Source organism: Mixophyes fleayi, chromosome 4 (assembly GCF_038048845.1).
Source record: "Mixophyes fleayi isolate aMixFle1 chromosome 4, aMixFle1.hap1, whole genome shotgun sequence".
Taxonomy (NCBI): domain Eukaryota; kingdom Metazoa; phylum Chordata; class Amphibia; order Anura; family Limnodynastidae; genus Mixophyes; species Mixophyes fleayi.
The window spans coordinates 8,212,979-8,238,298 of record NC_134405.1 but is presented as its reverse complement, the minus strand read 5'-3'; the positions used below and the strand labels follow the sequence as shown (position 1 = coordinate 8,238,298).

General features: G+C 33.7%; 1 pseudogene; it reads right to left on the bottom strand.

The window, feature by feature from the left end:
• LOC142149625 (uncharacterized) overlaps positions 1-25,320 on the bottom strand; it is an 82,943-nt pseudogene that overhangs the window by 43,004 nt on the left and 14,619 nt on the right.

Below are 25,320 nucleotides of genomic sequence, written 5' to 3'. Positions count from 1 at the left end.
ATTTTACATGCAACATTTACTAAATAACTTTTTCTGAGTACATAGTTGTCATAACAGATGGAAATAAGAAAGTAATAGAAAAGCATGAGGGAAAGAACATGGAGGCTATAACATAGACTAATAAACACACATGTATTGTGAAATAGGGCAGTGTGATGTGTTCCAGTAGAAATATTCAGTACTCAAAGCTTTGTCCTTTTTTCAGAAAAACTTGTTATATTCAGAACATTCAGAACATTTATATTGTTTATATTGTGTGAATTCTCTGATGTACAACCATCTTTGATTTCTGGGTAAAACACTTGCTACATTCAGAGCATTTAAATGGTTTCTCTTCTGTGTGAATCCTCTGATGTCTTAGAAGATTTGAATTTTTGTTAAAACACTTGCTACATTCAGAGCATTTAAATGGTTTCTCTCCTGTGTGAATCCTCAGATGTTCTACAAGATCTGACTTTTGGGTAAAACACTTGCTACATTCAGAGCATTTAAATGGTTTTTCTCCTGTGTGAATCCTCTTATGTTTTACAAGATTTTCCTTTTGGGTAAAACACTTACTACATTCAGAGCATTTAAATGGTTTCTCTTCTGTGTGAATCCTCTGATGTCTAAGAAGATTTGACTTTTTGTTAAAATACTTGCTACATTCAGAACATTTAAAAGTTTTTTCTCCTGAGTAAATCCTCTGATGTTCTACAAGATCTGACTTTTGGGCAAAACACTTGCTACATTCAGAGCATTTAAATGGTTTTTCTCCTGTGTGAATCCTCTTATGTTTTACAAGATTTGCCTTTTGGGTAAAACACTTACTACATTCAGAGCATTTAAATGGTTTTTCTTCTGTGTGAATCCTCTGATGTCTAAGAAGATTTGACTTTTTGTTAAAACACTTGCTACATTCAGAGCATTTAAATACTTTCTCTCCTGTGTGAATCCTCTGATGTCTTGCAAGTTTTGACATTTGGGTAAAACATTTGTTACTTTCAGAGCATTTAAATGGCTTCATTTTGGTGTCAGTTCTCTGATGTTTGGTCAATTGTGATGTATAAGTATAACTTTTGTCACATTCAGCGCCCAAATAGGGCTACTGTCAATTTATGGAGAAGGAACTTATTTGTGGAAGGAATTTTCTATTGAAAAATAAAATTAGATTGTGTGAATGAGAAAGAGTTTATGAATAACTAATGTCTGTTGTCTATATGACTTGTTGATGACGGTATACTTTTGGAATGTTCAGAGTACAAGGTGCTTTCCGAAACGTCTCTTGTTTTTAGAGTGATCCTGTTCATTATTTCACCTGTGAGCAAAAAACATGTTTATATTAAGAAGCCTATAACAATTATTAATCTATTTTAACAGTAGTAGTGTTATCTTGTGTAAGGAATACAATAATATTTTATACACTAACAAATATGACCCAATCATTGACCATTGTTTTTATTTTTGTGTACATTGCCAAACAAACATAAATTCTTAAAACAAAACTGTGAAGGATTATCTGCACAAAATTAAAACCTGTCATATATCTGCACAGATGATGAAGTACACACCACCTTCTCCCTATTAAATTAAGTAATTTACATATTTTTTTGTAAGTGGTGTTTCTGTGAAAAAAAATTAACAATAAGTACACAATTGAAAAAAAGGTTTTCAAAATGAGGCAGAAAATCATGAGGCAGCAACTTAAAGGTTGGTCCTATCCAGTACTAGAAAGGTATACCTGTAAAAGTGGCCACTGACTGCATATTTATATAATTTGGCTCAGGAAACTATTTGGGCCATAATCTTAAACAATTGTACAACAAAGTTAGCTTTAGGATTATGGAAGAGCTTTATTATTCCTGTCTTCACATATATGGCTTTTACAATTTAGGAGAAAATCTAGAAATGTCCATCAATATATTTGGGAATATATTATCAATGTAACAAAATCTAAAATCTACAAAATTTTAATTGGACAATGACCTTAATTCCTTTATTACACATGATAAATTAGATACTTAAAAATACTCAGATGAAATCTATCTTAATGAAATATTAATTCCTAATTATGTTTTGTCTTTAATTCAATTTCTTAATTATTTGTGAATAGATTTGCTGCTCCAATAATAAATTACTGTGCAAAAATTTAACCACCAAAAACTTCAAAAAGAAACAAATAATCGCAGACTCGCCAAAATATATGCATTTTATCCAAATAATCATTAAAAAATAATTTTTTTATTAATATCCAAACATACAAAATTAAAGTAAATTCCATCTAATTAAATAAAAAATAGAAAAAGCAACAATTGGCTTTTAATTATAAAATAAAATGGGTAATAATTCTGGTGGAGCAAACACTGAAGTATTCTCATTTATTAATATTTCACGAATTGTGTAAATAGTTTTAAATCACAGATATATCCTATTCAAAGTAACATTCACTCCAAGTGCTAATTGCAGGTATTCTTCTGTTAGACTGTTAGGGAGTAAATAACTTCCCTCTTACATTTCGGAGGCATAGATGGTATCATTGAGCTTTCAGAGCCAATTAAAATCAGTTATACTACAAATATCATAAAACAATAAAGCATTTTATATTGTTTTATTCTTTTATGATATATGCTATATTTCTTCTATGCTATGTTTGATATCATACAAATGGAAATTAATTGATTGTATCACTTGTTATCTGTGATAGAGAAAGCCATGATTGGTCAGTTCTAAGTTACAAATTAGTTTAGCTGTCAATTCCACATGTCTGAAGAAACTGCAGTTTTATTATGCAGAGAAATACAGAAAAGGAAAGATTTGTTTGACCAGAAAAGTGTAGCCTGAATGGTCACGTGTGTCTTTATTGAATTTGGTAAAAGAGAGAGCTGGGTCCCGAAGTTGCTAATCATACACAGCAAATACACTGAGCCGTGATAAGGTAACAGACGGGGAGCTGTGTTTTATGTGGTGCTGGGGAGAGACTGGGTTATGAAGCACGTCGGGTGCTGAATATACTGTTTGCTGTATACAAAGTAAAACATTGATCTTAATTAGTCCCGAAAGCAGCGATCTAAATAACACCATCTATGCCTCTGAATTATAAGAGGGATGTTATTATTCCCCAGAATGCCTACAATTAGCACTTGGTGTGACTCCTCCCTTATATAAGATATATCTGTGACAAATAACTATTTACACAATTTGTGGAGATACTAATGAATGAGTTACTCTGGTTTGCGCACAAAGAGAAATATTAACCCCATTTATTTTATTTTACGATTAAAAGGCAATTTTAATTTTGTATGTTGGATGCTAATAAGTATAATTTTTTATTATTAATTGGATGTGTGGTATATAATTTGGGTAGCCTGTTTGTGCTTATTTTTTTCTTTTTTAAGATAATATAAATGTACGTTGATATTTATAATGGTTCATGAATATCTAACTACACTGAAACCATGTGGGAAAGTAGATACATATGATGTACAGTGTATTATCTGGATATTTATAGTTCAATACATGTTGACCCATCTTTATTTTGCTATACAATATTTAGTTATATTAATGCAAAGTACAATGCACATGAAAAAATTATAATTATGTTAGGTTGTAGTGCTAACTATACAAACATTGTTAAGGCAAGAACACATAACACATTTATAATACTACAATATTTACAACATAATATACACAAAACTTCATTATGTATCTTCTTAAGGGTAATACAATTACCTTACTCGGAAGATTTCTCCTTCTATCTCTTTCCCTCCTGATCATTCTTACTGTTCCATCCTTCCAGCTCTCCAGCCACCAACTCACTAACACTGGGCTGATACTGCCTATTTATAGTCATTCCTCCCCATCTCTCTTCAATAGTTCCCGGGATGACCAGAAGGTTCTCAGACTGTTTGTCTCCAGGACTCTCATGTAAATCTTATTGACATGTAAATGAGGTATAAACATTCCTAAGGCCACTTACTACAAAGGAAAATTCTAATTAGACCATGACACCTGGTAAAATCTTGAATTTTAATTAGATCAGGACAGTCTCTGACATCCTGTTATGTCAACAAATGGACTTTTTGTTTATTATTCATCTATTATCTAGGCAGAGAGTGTGAGCAAAAGACTTGTTCCAACACAAAGCTGTATATACGCACAGTAGATAATGGACTTTTCACCTACTCACTATTAATGAAGCACTTTACATATTTAGCTGTAGGTGGAGCTGCCATGAACAAAATAGACAATAAGTTCACTTAAGAAGGTAAATCTAAAATATAAATATTTATTGTATACCAAATTAAATCTACATGTTTTGTCACAGTAACCAGAGCAGCGAACTATAACATTAACAAGTGAGAAGTGCTCCTGTGATTTCCAATGCAAATTGTGTTTGAAAAAGCAGAGATGGCTGCAGTAGTACAAATAATATGGAATTATATGGATTAAAACTCAATATACTCTTTGGACTTTAGAGAACATAATCATCTGTATTACTAAACATGTCATAGTTTAAAAAAAATGGGTATGTGATTTAGTACGAAGAAAGCTCTTTTTTATGTTAGACTGTTCTTTTCCCAAGCAAAATATTAAAATGAAAATTATAATGTGATCAGTAGTAATACAAGAAATGTGTGAGAATGTAAAACAGGAGAAAGGACGTCACCCCTTAGGTGCTCATTACCTAATTAGTGTGATCTAAAGCTCAGTGTCTCCCACCAATAATCACTATATAATTGTAGGTTCAGGTCACTTATTACTTTATATTCCATCTGACAGCTTCTACTATAGTAAGGAGAATGTTTTCCATTAATTCCATAATTCCATATAATTAGCACTAAGATAACAATTTTCATTACAGTGTAAAACACTTTTCTATATAGAGCAAATCAAAATACTTTTTTTGCTCAGTCTATTAATTTGGTCCCACTCGCGGCCCCTTATGACTAATATGGGGGGAATCACTTATACAAATACATAGAATGTGGAGGAGATAACTTGGTAACTACCTGAGATTGAAATGATACATTATGAAATACTACATAATTATATATTGGACATCTGATGGGAAGTAGTTTGGACACACACTAATATACACCATTATTAAGTGGAATTTTCTGAGAATTTATAGGAAGATGGGAATATATAAAACACGTTTTCAGAACATCATCTGATAAACAGGCTTTAATATTTATATTAATTCCCCCATGGAGTCAATATCTGTAGTGTTCATATTATTATGTTATCATGTAATCAATGGTTGGCTCATTAAACTAATTGGTGTCAATCTTAAGTAATTGTGCAACAAATTCTGCTTTTAAGATTGTGGGAGACCTATATTATACCCGTCCTCACATATATATCTCATACAGTTTAATTGAAAACCCAGAAGTGTCCATCAATATTTTTATACATATATTACAAATGTAGGTTAATATTTAGTCATTCCTCCCCATCTATCCTCAATTGTTCCCAGGTGACAAAAAAGTATTCTCAGTCTTTTTGTCTCCAGGTGATATTTAAATTAGGGTTTCATAAAATGTCAAAGTTTTCTTTAATGAAAGCGTTTTTTTGTGTAAACTTCTTTGACTTGGAACAAAATAGAAACATTCCTAAGGTCACTTACTACAAAGGAAATATCTAATTATACCTCAGCAGGAGGTAAAATTTTCTAATTAGATCATCGCAGTTTCTGGCATCCTGTTATGTCAACAAATGGACCTTTTGTTTAGGATTCACCTATTGTCTATGTAGAGGGTGTGAGCAGAAAGACCTGATCTAAGTATCAGCAGTAAGGTTAGGTACACACTACAGGGAAATTCTAACGATTAGCGATTTACCGACAACAGGGGAAAAAGTCCCAATCTACATGCTGATACATGTGTACATACTATACACGATTTACCTTCAGATCTGTGCTCTTCATCTGGTCCAAGAGCAAGATAGTCACTTAGAGAATGTCAGTGTAAATGTATATGTGGTGTGTTATATAGGACATACTAGGAGTCAGAAATCATTTTTTATTATTATAATTCCTCTTATTTAATTAAAATTATTGTTATTATTCCATATGTATCATCTCAGTATTTCATCTCTATTGAGCACGTCTTTTATTACATATAGAGCTCAATTTAGGAATTAATTTGTTTGTGCAGCCGTTTAGATAGATTTTATTAATGTTAACCTAAATGATAACCTAGGCTGAAATATATTTGTTTTGTTAATTCATTATTATACATCAGTTGAAAAATTACCAGTATTTATAGTAACACGGTCTGACCTCTCAGTCTCACAGGGAAAATGATACAGTTTCCGTTAAAAGACACTGAACTTAATATTTAATGGGTTTGCAGACCTGTACTAAGAGAATATGAAATTGCCATAAAAGACACATGTCACATCTCAGACATGTGTGAGCTGTCAATATAACGTTCAGGGATTACTGCAGCATCAGTCAGTAATTACAGTGTTGGCTTCGCTTGACAAACTATTACACTAACACAATTAAAGTACACCAGGGAAACACATAAAGTACATTACATTTATCTGCCCGACAGAAAGGATGAGGTAAATATTAGACATAGATCTTTCATGGGATACAAAAATTTATCATACAAATATTTATATAGAAAGCATATACCCAGGTCCCAGCTGTAAGTGGTTATGGGGCACCTATAGAGGATTATCACATTGTATACTGTCACAGCACATATACCAGCAGTACCATGTCACATTATAGTATTGTATATAGTACTCTGCTAGGTATCCTGGAACACGGGAACTCCGTAATAACCACATGTGACTCCTCTGACATGAGATACTGGCTTCATGTGTTGTTCTCATGGAGTGTTGGTTTTATTCATATTATGAACATACAGGTCTTATATTCTCCTGCTCTAATCTATGCTTCCAAAACAGGTTTTGCTATAAATTGTAATTGTGTTGTAGTAAAAGGTGCTGTCACAGCACATTTATCATCATTTAACTGAAGCACAAAAATCACAGTACATAAGGAACAGCACTATAGCATAGACATATTATACAGGGATCATTCTCCCTGAACTCTCACATACAGTTTACAATCAATCTCTGTTGACTCGCCAGCAACATAGTAGAAGTAATGACGTAAATATCTCACTCTCATCAGCTCACTGGTTACAATGTCATAGGACATAATACTAATGCCCTAGAGAGCACTACACACTGACATATTGGCAGAGAAAGAAGAGAAAGTAAGGCAGGCTGGTTACAATGTCATAGGACATAATACTAATGCCCTAGAGAGCACGACACACTGACATATTGGCAGAGAAAGAAGAGAAAGTAAGGCAGGCTGGTTACAATGTCATAGGACATAATACTAATGCCCTAGAGAGCACTACACACTGACATATTGGTGTAGAAAGAAGAGAAAGTAAGGCAGGCTGGTTACAATGCACAAGCAGCTGGCACATGCAGAGGAGATAGAGGGGGATGAACAAATCAATGTCTCTTCATGTGGATGTTACGTGGTACAAGCAGGGACCAATTCTGGTTTTATTCTCATTCCCCCAGTCCCCTCTCCCTGCAGGATCCCTTGTGATGCTGGAAGCACTATCAGATGCAGGACATAAAAGTGGATACATCTCTATACGTACAAAGCGATGACTGCAAATCTGCAACAGGATTATATATGATCTGGATGTGACCAGCAAGAGCATCCGAACACTGTAAGGTTACTGGATAATAACCATCTTAGTAGGGACATTTATTATAGACTTTACCACCTCTAGCTGATACACTTCACCTCCCGGTGATAGATTACTAGATTAAAATAGCTAATTATCTTGCTTGTCTCTGCAGCACCTCTGTGGTATCTCTAAATGTATGAATTACAGCATATTGACTACCCGTGGAAGTCACAGAGTTTTATGGAGAGACATTATTTGCTTTCTTCTCTATTTCCAGTCAGTAATGTATGATCAGGGCAGCGGTATATTACAAAGCTCTGCAATGTGTGATTGTGTACTGCAGTTTTATGCCATAAGAATTAGACTATCCCAGAGGGAACATGCCCCCAAGTCCCCTTGTTAGACCACTCAAGTCTTCTTTGACATTTAATATGTCCTTGATGTTATATAAAACATTTGCCAGATTGAATAAATAAAAGTTATAAATCCGGTGTATGAATATTATTTGATACATAGACATAACTGGTTTATGACACATATGTTACAATCATATCCTTATGGTAGATCTTGTGAATTATCTTCAGTTCTTATTCTCTCCTGTGTGAGTCCTGTGATGTGCAAAAAGACTTGATTTATTACTTTATATTCCATCTGACATCTTCTACTATAGTAAGGAGAATGTTTTCCATTAATTCCATAATTCCATATAATTAGCACTAAGATAACAATTTTCATTACAGTGTAAAACACTTTTCTATATAGAGCAAAGCAAAAGACTTTTCTTGTTCAGTCTATTAATTTGGTCACACTCGTGGCCCCTTATGACTAATATGGGGGGAATCACTTATACAAATACATAGAATGTGGAGGAGATAACTTGGTAACTACCTGAGATTGAAATGATACATTATAAAATACTACATAATTATATTTTGGACATCTGATGGGAAGTAGTTTGGACACACACTAATATACACCATTATTAAGTGGAATTTTCTGAGAATTTATAGGAAGATTAGAATATATATAACACGTTTTCAGAACATCATCTGATAAACAGGCTTTAATATTTATGTTAATTCCCCCATGGAGTCAATATCTGTAGTGTTCATAATATTATGTTATCATGTAATCAATGGTTGGCTCATTAAACTAATTGGTGTCAATCTTAAGTAATTGTGCAACAAATTCTGCTTTTAAGATTGTGGGAGACCTATATTATACCCGTCCTCACATATATATCTCATACAGTTTAATTGAAAACCCAGAAGTGTCCATCAATATTTTTATACATATATTACAAATGTAGGTTAATATTTAGTCATTCCTCCCCATCTATCCTCAATTGTTCCCAGGTGACAAAAAAGTATTCTCAGTCTGTTTGTCTCCAGGTGATATTTAAATTAGGGTTTCATAAAATGTCAAAGTTTTCTTTAATGAAAGCGTTTTTTTGTGTAAACTTCTTTGACTTGGAACAAAATAGAAACATTCCTAAGGTCACTTACTACAAAGGAAATATCTAATTATACCTCAGCAGGAGGTAAAATTTTCTAATTAGATCATCGCAGTTTCTGGCATCCTGTTATGTCAACAAATGGACCTTTTGTTTAGGATTCACCTATTGTCTATGTAGAGGGTGTGAGCAGAAAGACCTGATCTAAGTATCAGCAGTAAGGTTAGGTACACACTACAGGGAAATTCTAACGATTAGCGATTTACCGACAACAGGGGAAAAAAGTCCCAATCTACATGCTGATACATGTGTACATACTATACACGATTTACCTTCAGATCTGTGCTCTTCATCTGGTCCAAGAATAGTGTAGTCATTTAGAGAATGTCAGTGTAAATGTATATGTGGTGTGTTATATAGGACATACTAGGAGTCAGAAATAATTTTTTATTATTATAATTCCTCTTATTTAATTAAAATTATTGTTATTATTCCATATGCATCATCTCAGTATTTCATCTCTATTGAGCACGTCTTTTATTACATATAGAGCTCAATTTAGGAATTAATTTGTTTGTGCAGCCGTTTAGATAGATTTTATTAATGTTAACCTAAATGATAACCTAGGCTGAAATATATTTGTTTTGTTAATTCATTATTATACATCATTTGAAAAATTACCAGTATTTATAGTAACACGGTCTGACCTCTCAGTCTCACAGGGAAAATGATACAGTTTCCGTTAAAAGACACTGAACTTAATATTTAATGGGTTTGCAGACGTGTACTAAGGGAATATGAAATTGCCATAAAAGACACATGTCACATCTCAGACATGTGTGAGTGACAGCTGTCAATATAACGTTCAGGGATTACTGCAGCATCAGTCAGTAATTACAGTGTTGGCTTCGCTTGACAAACTATTACACTAACACAATTAAAGTACACCAGGGAAACACATAAAGTACGTTACATGTATCTGCCCGACAGAAAGGATGAGGTAAATATTAGACATAGATCTTTCATGGGATACAAAAATTTATCATACAAATATTTATATAGAAAGCATATACCCAGGTCCCAGCTGTAAGTGGTTATGGGGCACCTATAGAGGATTATCACATTGTATACTGTCACAGCACATATACCAGCAGTACCATGTCACATTATAGTATTGTATATTGTACTCTGCTAGGTATCCTGTAACACAGGAACTCCATAATAACCACATGTGAATCCTCTGACATGAGATACTGGCTTCATGTGTTGTTCTCATGGAGTGTTGGTTTTATTCATATTATGAACATACAGGTCTTATATTCTCCTGCTCTAATCTATGCTTCCAAAACAGGTTTTGCTATAAATTGTAATTGTGTTGTAGTAAAAGGTGCTGTCACAGCACATTTATCATCATTTAACTGAAGCACAAAAATCACAGTACATAAGGAACAGCACTATAGCATAGACATATTATACAGGGATCATTCTCCCTGAACTCTCACATACAGTTTACAATCAATCTCTGTTGACTCGCCAGCAACATAGTAGAAGTAATGACGTAAATATCTCACTCTCATCAGCTCACTGGTTACAATGTCATAGGACATAATACTAATGCCCTAGAGAGCACTACACACTGACATATTGGCAGAGAAAGAAGAGAAAGTAAGGCAGGCTGGTTACAATGTCATAGGACATAATACTAATGCCCTAGAGAGCACGACACACTGACATATTGGCAGAGAAAGAAGAGAAAGTAAGGCAGGCTGGTTACAATGTCATAGGACATAATACTAATGCCCTAGAGAGCACTACACACTGACATATTGGTGTAGAAAGAAGAGAAAGTAAGGCAGGCTGGTTACAATGCACAAGCAGCTGGCACATGCAGAGGAGATAGAGGGGGATGAACAAATCAATGTCTCTTCATGTGGATGTTACGTGGTACAAGCAGGGACCAATTCTGGTTTTATTCTCATTCCCCCAGTCCCCTCTCCCTGCAGGATCCCTTGTGATGCTGGAAGCACTATCAGATGCAGGACATAAAAGTGGATACATCTCTATACGTACAAAGCGATGACTGCAAATCTGCAACAGGATTATATATGATCTGGATGTGACCAGCAAGAGCATCCGAACACTGTAAGGTTACTGGATAATAACCATCTTAGTAGGGACATTTATTATAGACTTTACCACCTCTAGCTGATACACTTCACCTCCCGGTGATAGATTACTAGATTAAAATAGCTAATTATCTTGCTTGTCTCTGCAGCACCTCTGTGGTATCTCTAAATGTATGAATTACAGCATATTGACTACCCGTGGAAGTCACAGAGTTTTATGGAGAGACATTATTTGCTTTCTTCTCTATTTCCAGTCAGTAATGTATGATCAGGGCAGCGGTATATTACAAAGCTCTGCAATGTGTGATTGTGTACTGCAGTTTTATGCCATAAGAATTAGACTATCCCAGAGGGAACATGCCCCCAAGTCCCCTTGTTAGACCACTCAAGTCTTCTTTGACATTTAATATGTCCTTGATGTTATATAAAACATTTGCCAGATTGAATAAATAAAAGTTATAAATCCGGTGTATGAATATTATTTGATACATAGACATAACTGGTTTATGACACATATGTTACAATCATATCCTTATGGTAGATCTTGTGAATTATCTTCAGTTCTTATTCTCTCCTGTGTGAGTCCTGTGATGTGCAAAAAGACTTGATTTATTACTTTATATTCCATCTGACATCTTCTACTATAGTAAGGAGAATGTTTTCCATTAATTTCATAATTCCATATAATTAGCACTAAGATAACAATTTTCATTACAGTGTAAAACACTTTTCTATATAGAGCAAAGCAAAAGACTTTTCTTGTTCAGTCTATTAATTTGGTCACACTCGTGGCCCCTTATGACTAATATGGGGGGAATCACTTATACAAATACATAGAATGTGGAGGAGATAACTTGGTAACTACCTGAGATTGAAATGATACATTATAAAATACTACATAATTATATTTTGGACATCTGATGGGAAGTAGTTTGGACACACACTAATATACACCATTATTAAGTGGAATTTTCTGAGAATTTATAGGAAGATTAGAATATATATAACACGTTTTCAGAACATCATCTGATAAACAGGCTTTAATATTTATGTTAATTCCCCCATGGAGTCAATATCTGTAGTGTTCATAATATTATGTTATCATGTAATCAATGGTTGGCTCATTAAACTAATTGGTGTCAATCTTAAGTAATTGTGCAACAAATTCTGCTTTTAAGATTGTGGGAGACCTATATTATACCCGTCCTCACATATATATCTCATACAGTTTAATTGAAAACCCAGAAGTGTCCATCAATATTTTTATACATATATTACAAATGTAGGTTAATATTTAGTCATTCCTCCCCATCTATCCTCAATTGTTCCCAGGTGACAAAAAAGTATTCTCAGTCTGTTTGTCTCCAGGTGATATTTAAATTAGGGTTTCATAAAATGTCAAAGTTTTCTTTAATGAAAGCGTTTTTTTGTGTAAACTTCTTTGACTTGGAACAAAATAGAAACATTCCTAAGGTCACTTACTACAAAGGAAATATCTAATTATACCTCAGCAGGAGGTAAAATTTTCTAATTAGATCATCGCAGTTTCTGGCATCCTGTTATGTCAACAAATGGACCTTTTGTTTAGGATTCACCTATTGTCTATGTAGAGGGTGTGAGCAGAAAGACCTGATCTAAGTATCAGCAGTAAGGTTAGGTACACACTACAGGGAAATTCTAACGATTAGCGATTTACCGACAACAGGGGAAAAAAGTCCCAATCTACATGCTGATACATGTGTACATACTATACACGATTTACCTTCAGATCTGTGCTCTTCATCTGGTCCAAGAATAGTGTAGTCATTTAGAGAATGTCAGTGTAAATGTATATGTGGTGTGTTATATAGGACATACTAGGAGTCAGAAATAATTTTTTATTATTATAATTCCTCTTATTTAATTAAAATTATTGTTATTATTCCATATGCATCATCTCAGTATTTCATCTCTATTGAGCACGTCTTTTATTACATATAGAGCTCAATTTAGGAATTAATTTGTTTGTGCAGCCGTTTAGATAGATTTTATTAATGTTAACCTAAATGATAACCTAGGCTGAAATATATTTGTTTTGTTAATTCATTATTATACATCATTTGAAAAATTACCAGTATTTATAGTAACACGGTCTGACCTCTCAGTCTCACAGGGAAAATGATACAGTTTCCGTTAAAAGACACTGAACTTAATATTTAATGGGTTTGCAGACGTGTACTAAGGGAATATGAAATTGCCATAAAAGACACATGTCACATCTCAGACATGTGTGAGTGACAGCTGTCAATATAACGTTCAGGGATTACTGCAGCATCAGTCAGTAATTACAGTGTTGGCTTCGCTTGACAAACTATTACACTAACACAATTAAAGTACACCAGGGAAACACATAAAGTACGTTACATGTATCTGCCCGACAGAAAGGATGAGGTAAATATTAGACATAGATCTTTCATGGGATACAAAAATTTATCATACAAATATTTATATAGAAAGCATATACCCAGGTCCCAGCTGTAAGTGGTTATGGGGCACCTATAGAGGATTATCACATTGTATACTGTCACAGCACATATACCAGCAGTACCATGTCACATTATAGTATTGTATATTGTACTCTGCTAGGTATCCTGTAACACAGGAACTCCATAATAACCACATGTGAATCCTCTGACATGAGATACTGGCTTCATGTGTTGTTCTCATGGAGTGTTGGTTTTATTCATATTATGAACATACAGGTCTTATATTCTCCTGCTCTAATCTATGCTTCCAAAACAGGTTTTGCTATAAATTGTAATTGTGTTGTAGTAAAAGGTGCTGTCACAGCACATTTATCATCATTTAACTGAAGCACAAAAATCACAGTACATAAGGAACAGCACTATAGCATAGACATATTATACAGGGATCATTCTCCCTGAACTCTCACATACAGTTTACAATCAATCTCTGTTGACTCGCCAGTAACATAGTAGAAGTAATGACGTAAATATCTCACTCTCATCAGCTCACTGGTTACAATGTCATAGGACATAATACTAATGCCCTAGAGAGCACTACACACTGACATATTGGCAGAGAAAGAGAAAGTAAGGCAGGCTGGTTACAATGTCATAGGACATAATACTAATGCCCTAGAGAGCACTACACACTGACATATTGGCAGAGAAAGAAGAGAAAGTAAGGCAGGCTGGTTACAATGCACAAGCAGCTGGCACATGCAGAGGAGATAGAGGGGGATGAACAAATCAATGTCTCTTTATGTGGATGTTACGTGGTACAAGCAGGGACCAATTCTGGTTTTATTCTCATTCCCCCAGTCCCCTCTCTCAGCAGAATCCCTTGTGATGCTGGAAGCACTATCAGATGCAGGACATAAAAGTGGATACATCTCTATACGTACAAAGCGATGACTGCAAATCTGCAACAGGATTATATATGATCTGGATGTGACCAGCAAGAGCATCCGAACACTGTAAGGTTACTGGATACTAACCATCTTAGTAGGGACATTTATTATAGACTTTACCACCTCTAGCTGATACACTTCACCTCCCGGTGATAGATTTAGAGATAACACGATGAAGGATGCAGATCAATATTCCCTCTATGGTGTACAGCCAAACATTATTTATTGGGATCCCCTGCACATGGATACAAAGGATCCGCTACTGTCTAATAATCGAGGTCACCATACTGCACTGCAGTCGTCCAATCCTATGACAGCAAAACATTCATAACCCTGTATGACCCAGACCAGTACTTCCTCCTGACATCTTTTTAAAAATATAGATTTTCATGGAAGTGTTATATTACATGTCACAACAAGACCCACCTAAGCATGTGTGACGTGTTAGTGTGAAAGGGTTAATTAAAAGAAAACTACCTGATCTATCTAGAAGTGATAAAAAAGAAAGTGGTAAAACAGATATTGATCATAGCAATCATTTACAGCTTTTCATCCATACAAAAGCGTAACAGAACCACCCATCCCTGGTGGTGGAATTGAGAAATTCCAACAGGTTAATGACAATCTGAACATTAAATATAGAAATATGTATAAGGGAAATTTGTGTCCGTTATTATAATGGCATAAGGTCTCTGTGATGAAAGCATATCTAATGACTGATTGATATTTTCTGTTGAATTTATGTATAACACTGTGAATATTTTATGTAACCTTTCAAAGTATATTTTGCTAACTGACCTGAGTCTGACATAGACAAGTGTCAATAGTCTTGTGAAAGTAGCCAGGCCCAGAGACAGATCAATCTGTGATTAGTTTGTTTATGCAGAGGAGTTAGAGTGGAGGCGAGACTTCAAGGTCCTGTGGACATTACGATCTCAGTTTACTTCGGGAGATCAATGTGTCTTTATTGACAGCTTAACTCCGAAGGTGGCCTACAAGAAATTGTTTAAAATCTTCTGCCTTAGACATCAGATTGCGCATTTCATGAGGGGTCTATCAAGACAGAAATGTCTCATCCTTTTCAGTTATGTTCCCTCACACACAGCCAGTCTACCTCGTACTCTGATTTTATTTCCCATTCTATTTTCTAAAACTCTTTTGTGCAATATATTGTATGTCTTTGTTATTAATTTATGTAAATAAGCCTTGGAAACATTTTTTCAGAATAAATAAATTTAATCTAGTGTTTTCTCTGTGATTCTTTGTGAAGTTACGAAGCCCAGGGAGGCTCATGCTACATGTGTATGTGTTTAAGTGTGAAACTTTAATAAGTGGTTTTGGTGAACGTAACAACACCATGATAAATCCTTTGTGGTGGCAGAAAAGGTGTATTCATTGCTAAGTGACGAAGATGACGCCAGTCACGGACAGTTGTTCAGATTTCTGTATCTGGGGCAGGCTGGAAGTTTGTGACAGTCTCGAAAATAAAATCTTATTAAAAATTGGTTTTGAATAACAATTCGGTGAATCCAGTGAATATAGACCTAATTACAAATAATTTCAAGTGGAATCACATTTTTAGATTAATTTAAAGAAATATAATAACACGTTAACAAAATAAATTGACAAGGAGCAAGCGAGTCAAATTTTTAACAATTTTAGTTAGTGTACACAAAGCAACAATCACTTTTCACAAACTGATATTATGTTTTAATATTTCACTTGCAAAATGTATTAAATTGTCAGAACATAGGATATGAAACGTTTTAATGAATTCAAGAAAGGAAAATAGCTTTTTAAATCAAACTTAGTCTGTAAAATAGTGTACTGATTAGAATCTTTTTGTCCTCTTTTGTATCATTGCTAAAAAACATTCTGGGGAGCACCTCTTAGTTAGAGAAGGATATAAATATGTTTAATGATGAGATGAGTTATCAGTCCTCACCTTAAAGTGTATACATAGGTGCATGAAAATAATCAAAAGTAGATTATGTACATAATACACTAGGCGGTAGAGAATTTGTCTTTGGTGCGGATGCCTCTTCTCTCTATCTATAGATGAGTAAACTACAATAATCTCACACTCACTTTTACAAAACAAGATTGGTACCAGCACCAAGGATTGGTACCAGAGCTAACACTCTTAGGAAGCCTTCAGCTATCCCCAAACATAACAAAATGCAATCAAAACACAATTTATCCAAATTTAACTATTTTGAGACTATGCTTGCAGAACTATAGCATTATAAACAGAAATACTATTGCAAAAATAAATGATTCTAAGAACTAAGCCAATTTAATATGACAATAATTAGTCACAGTGCTTATTGGTAACATGGTTATTAGACTGTGAAATACTGGAATAGTAATAATATACTTAAAATTAAACAGAAATAAAACAAAGAAATACAGAATTGGACGCACATTCTTTGTGGTGTAATCTGCGGCATAGTAAAGGGCTAGAAGAATTGAACAAATTCTCAGGTGAAAGACTGATACCCAAAATTACAATTTTAACAAGAAAAATGTAACATATACAGTGTCCAGTACAAAGGCCTCAGGGTATATTTTCATTTTCAATGCATGAGGCAGAAAAAACATCAATTATCCATATTCAGCATTGTACAACTCAGTTGTACAAATAAACCAGTTACCGAACAAAAAAAAAAATTGACCTATGACTGTTTGGACTTATTGCCTTTGATATTTCCAGTCACTGAAATATAATTTATTTATTCCCACCAGTATAATATTGTTTACATGATCTATCAACCTTTGACGTTTACTGTATCTTTACATTGCAGGCAAAATAGCTAATTATCTTGCTTGTCTCTGCAGCACCTCTGTGGTATCTCTAAATGTATGAATTACAGCATATTGACTACCCGTGGAAGTCACAGAGTTTTATGGAGAGACATTATTTGCTTTCTTCTCTATTTCCAGTCAGTAATGTATGATCAGGGCAGCGGTATATTACAAAGCTCTGCAATGTGTGATTGTGTACTGCAGTTTTATGCCATAAGAATTAGACTATCCCAGAGGGAACATGCCCCCAAGTCCCCTTGTTAGACCACTCAAGTCTTCTTTGACATTTAATATGTCCTTGATGTTATATAAAACATTTGCCAGATTGAATAAATAAAAGTTATAAATCCGGTGTATGAATATTATTTGATACATAGACATAACTGGTTTATGACACATATGTTACAATCATATCCTTATGGTAGATCTTGTGAATTATCTTCAGTTCTTATTCTCTCCTGTGTGAGTCCTGTGATGTGCAAAAAGACTTGACTTGCAAGTAAAACACTTGCTACATTCAGAGCATTTAAAAGGTTTCTCTCCTTTGTGAATCCTCTTATGTGCAACAAAAACTGAAATATCTGTAAAACACTTGATGCATTCAGAACATTTATATGGTTTCTCTCCTGTGTGAATCCTCTGATGTTTACAAGATCTGACTTTTGGGTAAAACACTTGCTACATTCAGAGCATTTATATGGTTTCTCTCCTGTGTGAATCCTCTGATGTACAACAAATGCTGAATTATATGTAAAACACTTGCTACATTCAGAGCATTTAAATGGTTTTTCTCCTGTGTGAATCCTCTGATGTGCAACAAGAGCAGAATTATTTAAAAAACACTTGATACATTCAGAGCACTTAAATGGGTTCTCTCCTGTGTGAATCCTGTGATGTCTTTCAAGATCTGACTTTTGGATAAAACACTTGCTACATTCAGAGCATTTATATGGTTTCTCTCCTGTGTGAATCCTCTGATGTACAACAAATGCTGAATTATATGTAAAACACTTGCTACATTCAGAGCATTTAAATGGCTTCATTCTTGTGTGACATATGATTAGTTGTTATTTTTTGGTCAACCTTTTGTAACCTTCAGAGCACAGATAGGGGTTCTCTCCTATTATTGAGCATCAACTTATTTGTAGAAGCTTTCTTCTTTTAAAAAAATCAAATTAGTCTTTAAAAAAATAAAACCAAAATGTCTTCTGTTTTTGGTGTGATCCTGCTCATTAATTCGCATGTTGAGAAAAGATTATGTTGATATTTACAAGCCTAAATATTACAATAATAAATGGACTTTATCAGTAGTAATTTTATATTGTGTAAGAAACACAATTTTTTATACACTAGCGAAAACAACCTAATCAGTGACAATTGTTTTAATTTTTACGTGCGTTGCCACACAAACATGCATACTTAAAGCAAAACTCTGAAAACTTATATTTACACTCACACAAGACAAACAAGTGTGATATGTCACCATAGAAGATGAAGTACCCACCACCTGCTCTCTATTATGTTAAGTAATTTACATTATTTGTTGAAGGTGGTGTTACTGTGAAATTCACAATAATTACACTATAGAAGAAAAAGTGTTCAACATGAGTCAGGAAATAATATGGCAGCAACTTAAAGGGTGGTCCTACCTAGTACTAGAAATGTACAGCTTTTAAAGTCGCCACTGAGTTTGTATAGATATATAAATATATATTAATTTATTGAATTATTACCATTCTAAATTCACGTATCCACTGATTGGATCGGGAAACTATTTGGCTTTAATCTTAAGCAAATGTGCAGCAACAGTTGGCTTTTATGTTTATAGGATAATCAATTTATTCCTGTCCTTACGTATATGGCTTATACAATTTAGGAGAAAACCTGGAAATATCCATAAATATATTTACAAATATGTATTATATATGTATGCTGATGTTTATAATGCTTTGTTTTGATATACAATACTTAATAATGATAATACAAAGTACAGAATATACAATGCCCAGTAGTGTACCCTAATAATTATAATTCCGTAGTTTGCAATACTAACTATACAAACAATGTTAGGATAAAGGCAAACTACACATGTATAATACTACAATTTCTACAACAAAATATATTTAAAATTTTGTTCATGTATCAATATTTTCTAATGCATAATATAATTAACTTACTCTAAATATCTCTTCTATCTCTTTCCCTCCTGATCATTCTTACTGTTCCATCCTTCCAGCTCTCCAGCCACCAACTCACTAACACTGGGCTGATACTGCCTATTTATAGTCATTACTCCCCATCTCTCTTCAATAGTTCCCATGATGACTAGAAGGTTCTCAGACTGTTTGTCCTCTGGTGAAATTTAAATTAGGGTCTAAAAAAAATATTTACATTTTCTTTCATCGTAGCAGCTTCTCATATAAACCTCCTTGACTTGTAAATAAGGTATAAACATTCCTAAGGCCACTTACTACAAAGGAAAATTGTAACTGGACATTGGCAGGGGGTAAGATCTTGCAATTTAACTAGATCATCACAGTCTCTGACATCCTGTTACTGAAATTTGTAATAAATTCAAATATCATATGTCTATAAACCTTAATATAATAAATACAAATAATCATTAAGATAAAGACTCAGCTTATCCTTATTGTTCGTTCATGACCAGCAAAGGACAGATTAACAAAGATAGATGAAGAACACAGAGGAAGAGCACTGATAGTATAGTTATACCACAAAGGTATTAAAAGTAGGATTAATATTACATACTTAAATTAAAACTGTTAAGGTTTATCGGTACTTCCACACAAGACACAAAGCTGTGATATATCCGCACAGGACATAATGGACTTGCAATTTACTCACTATTAAAGAAGCAATTAGCATATTTAGTTGAAGGTGGTGCTCCCATAAACAAAATGGACAATGAGTACACTAAGGAAAAACAATGAACAAATGAAGCACACTTGAGTACTGCACACATCTAATCAGCGAATCAGGTGGCAGCAACTTAACTGGTTGTCCTACCCAGAACAAGAAAGGTACCTAATAAAATAAAACAACTGTGTCCTCTGGCACTGAGAGTATTAGGTATATAATAAATATTTACTGCAGATTGGGAATAAATTGACCTATGTGTGAGAGTCTGTGTGCAGCTTAGAAACACGTACTGAAAGAGAATTTATAACACAGCGCTGAGGAATCAATTAACCTTATCTGTACAGGAATGACTTCATGGAAAGAATAATGAATTAACTACTTTATACAAAAAATACTAAAACAAAATAATAATAAGTTGAACAATAATTGTTACACTGGACAATGTATTAATTAATCCACACATAACAAGATAATTATTGTATTTTTTTCAACTTCTGATCAGTGCACTCATCTTACAATGTATATGTGGTCTCCTGTGGTTGTTATAAGATGTAACCTAGAGGCTCAAAGTACATTATTATCAGTCTGAGCAGCTGGTGATAAATGAGGTTTGCTAAGATGAAACCATTGGTATAAGCTCGCTATCCTCAATCTAAGCAGCTGGTGATCAATAGGATTTTTTTAAAAAGGGATTTAAACCTTTCAACAAAGATTGATAGCAATATAATATTTATTTTGATATGTGTGGATCAAATGATAATTTTACAAGTGTAACAAGAATTGTGCAATTTGTTATTAACTTGTTGTAGTCTTTAGTTAATCAAGTTATTAGTTTACATTTATTTTAATGAATTCATCCTTCTTAGGTTTGGGTTAATTATTTCCTCAGTGCTGTGTTATAAATTCTCTTCCAGTACCAAGTAAATTGGCCAATCATTTAAAAAATATATCTATCGCTCTGTGTATGTTTAGTTATATAATTATTGACACATTAAACTCATTCTCATGTATACAATGGTTGGTTCATGAAAAAATTTAAACTTAAGCAATTGTGCAACAAAAATTGGCTTTTATGATTATGGGAGATCTAAATTATTCCTGTCCATACATATTTGACTCATACAATTTAGGTGAAAATGTAGAAATGTCAATAAATATATTTGCACATATATTACAAATGTACATTAATATTGTAATGGTTCATGTATATCTAACTACACTGTACCATAATTATAAAGCAGATACATATAATATACAGTGTATTATCAGGATATATAAAGTTGAACACATGTAACACAGCTTTGTTTTACAATACAATATTTACTAATAGATAATACAATGTACAGATTATACAATGTACAGTAGTGTACTCTAATTATAATGCTGTTAGATTGCAATAATAATGACATACATATTTTTACGACAAAAGCACATCCCATATGTACAATACAATATGTTCAATTTAATACCTATAAATGTTTGTGTATATATCAGTATATTCTTATGTATAATATAATTACCTTACTGTGAAGAGTTCTCCTTCTATCTCTTTCCCTCCTGATCATTCTTACTGTTCCATCCTTCCAGCTCTCCAGCCACCAACTCACTAACACTGGGCTGATACTGCCTATTTATAGTCATTCCTCCCCATCTCTCTTCAATAGTTCCCGGGATGACCAGAAGGTTCTCAGACTGTTTGTCTCCAGGTCTCTCATGTAAATCTCATTGACATGTAAATGAGGTATAAACATTCCTAAGGCCACTTACTATAAAGGAAAATTCTAAATAGACCTTGACACACCTGGTAATATCTTGAATTCTAATGCGGTCAGATGTCAACAAATTGACCTTATGTTTAGTATATATCTATTGTCTAGGCAGCACTAACTCTGATTTCAACATGATTCACTGTTAAAAATAAACCATAATATAAAATTAAATGCAAAAAATACAAATTATCCTCAAGGCAAAGACTCAGATCTTGTACATCCTCAACCAGCCAAAAAAAGTATTTACAATATCAGACAAAGAACTCTGAGGGAAGACACTAATAGTATGGTAAAAATACCAAGTTATTAAAAGTAGGATTAATTTTACACACTGTGATGGTTTATCTGTACATCCACACAAGACTAGAAGCTGTGATATATCCACACAGGAGATAATGGACCCGTCAACTACTCACTATTAATGAAGGAATTTATGTAATTAGTTTTAGGTGCTGCTCCTGTGAACAAATTAGACAATACGAACACTTAAGAAGAAAATGTGATAAATAAAATGAGGCACTCTGGAGTCGCATAATATAGTATATTAGTATTATGCTATGTTATATTACATATTATATGTATATTGTTAATATACTATATAATGTATAATATATATAGTATATATTATATTATTTACTATGTATATAATGCAATACAGTAGATACAAATAATATACAAACAATAACAGGATACAATGTGGTTCTTAACTCAATTTTCAGATAATGTTCATAAGTCCATACATAATACTACACATTTGTATACTTCCCATTCCCAGTGACAGCAAATTCCCAAAAAACACTGGTTGGTAAGTCCGGAACGATATCTAGAATAGGAAAGAAGAGACAGGGCGCATGATAGTGTAGTATTTTAGGATGTTATTCCACAGATATAGGTGATATAAGTTATGTGTACCAGATGTATGCAGTAATAAGGCACATCTGAGTCTATCCAGAGCTCCAAAGTTTTCCAGTTGATGGGTTCCACGTGGAAAAGATAAAATGTACCAGAGATAGTGCAGTATTGTTTACAAATAGTATAAGATGTGTATATACCACTCCCCACCTATTGTGCTTAGAAGTACCAGAAGTAGATACAATCTCACTTATCTGTATATACTCTGTACATTGCTCTGCCTCATGGTATTGCTGGAAACCTCCAATGGAGAAAGAATTCAGAAAAAAACATATGGTGTAGCACCTATGGTGAGGGGTGAGATTGCTCAAACATCATGCAGTTTGCCAATTAGAGGAGGTATTTAAAAACCTATCCTTTGGATGGGGGTTTTGATGGCGGTTTGAGCCAAACCACCGGCTGTTTTCCTGTTTTCAAACCGCCACACATCACCAGCCATTTCAAATCTCAGCCTCAAATCGCCCTATAGTATAATGTAGCGGTTTGGAGCACAAAACCACCAGTGATGTGTGGCTATTTCAAAACACCACCAAGCTCGATTTTAAGTAAATCTAACCCAAAATGTTTAAATATCATAAAGCTTATCTGTAGTGTTATAGATAAATACAAGATGTGCTGGGGTCTACTGATGTTAATACCCTAGGTTGAGCCCAACCATTCTGCTGCTCATCAGGAAACATCAAGATAACGTCAAACACACAAGTAGTATAGTTGGAAATTTTGATGGTTTAAACGCGTTTCGTCTAGTATATAGACTTTAGCAGGAGGAAATTAGTATGTCCAGATAGTGTTAGGTATCTTAATATAGTGCTCAGTGCCATATTGCACCTACGCACTCGCTCTGGTGAGCGCCATCTTGTGCATGTGCTCTTGTTTGGGGAGGCACAATTTTGCACATGTGCACTGGTAATAGTTTCATTTTCCCTCGCGCATGCGCAGTAGTTACTGAGCACTCACTGCTCATGCGTGGACTTGTACTATTTGCGAGCTTAGGGGGAGGATCTTTAATATAGGTATAATACTATTACAACAGCACCATAAGCTAATATTTATATCAACGTGGCAATTTCATCTTATTGCTATGAAATATCCAGTCTACTAAAAGTGAAGTTATAAAAACAATTATAATAAGCAGTATAAGTATATAAAATACATCTTATAAAAACTGACACATAAAATACAGCACAATATGTAAAACAAATAAAAGAGGAAATGTAAATAAATATATAAAAACAGCGATACGGCTTCCAACCCTATATAGTCATACCGTCCAATATTAATTCAATATCTAAATAAAAGGCAGCTAATGATATAAAATATGTTACAGCACCAATTATTAATATTAATAAAACTAAATGTGGAAAGTAAAAACACACACAGTTCATGTCATTTCATAAATATTGCAAACCATAAACCAATATCATTCTAAAAAGCCTAAAAGGATACACTTTAAAACTGATAAGGACCATACCCCTATTTACTTTAAAAGCAAATATAGTGCTTTTCTATCTAGTATTAGAACAATGGAATTCAGAGAATTGGGGCTATTTCATAACTCTTATTCTGACCTTGCGGTGTCATAGTTCCCAGTTAGTAAATTCAAAATATTTCTCATTGCGCAAGTTATTTCTGTAATCCCCTCCTTTGGACCCTAACTTCACATGTTCAATTACTTCAAAAATTTAAAAACTGTGTTTCTGAATTATGTTTCGGAATAACTCTCTATTTTGTATTTTATGTTTCTGACATGTTCCTCAATCCTTAATTTCAGTGGTATTTTAGTTTTCCCTATACATATAAAACCACATGTGCATTCTAATAAATATATGAACAAAGTTGTGAGAGATTCATCAGTTGTTTGATCACAAAAGTCTTACTGTTATCAAAGTTATAAAATGTTCTCTTAGTAGGATTTGTATACTTACAAATATTGCAATGATTACACTTAATGAACCCGTTTACATTCTATAAAGTATTCTGTGTTTCTCATTCTTCTGATAACATGCGAGGGGCCAAGGTATCCTTTAAATTCAAATTTCTACTAAAACTAATAACTGGTTTTTCAAGGAGAATGTTAGTGAGCACTGGGTCCATTTTGAGGATATCCCAATGTTTAGATAAGGTGGACCTGATTCTGTATTCTCCACTGTTATATTGTGTAATTATACAAATAATATGGAGTTAATCCTCAAAATCCCCATCGGACTTTAGAGTACATAATCTTCTTTAATAATAGACATATCATAGTATAAAGAGAATTGTGTGTGTGATTTAGAAAGAAGCAATAATTAAGTTATTTGTTCTCATTTACCAT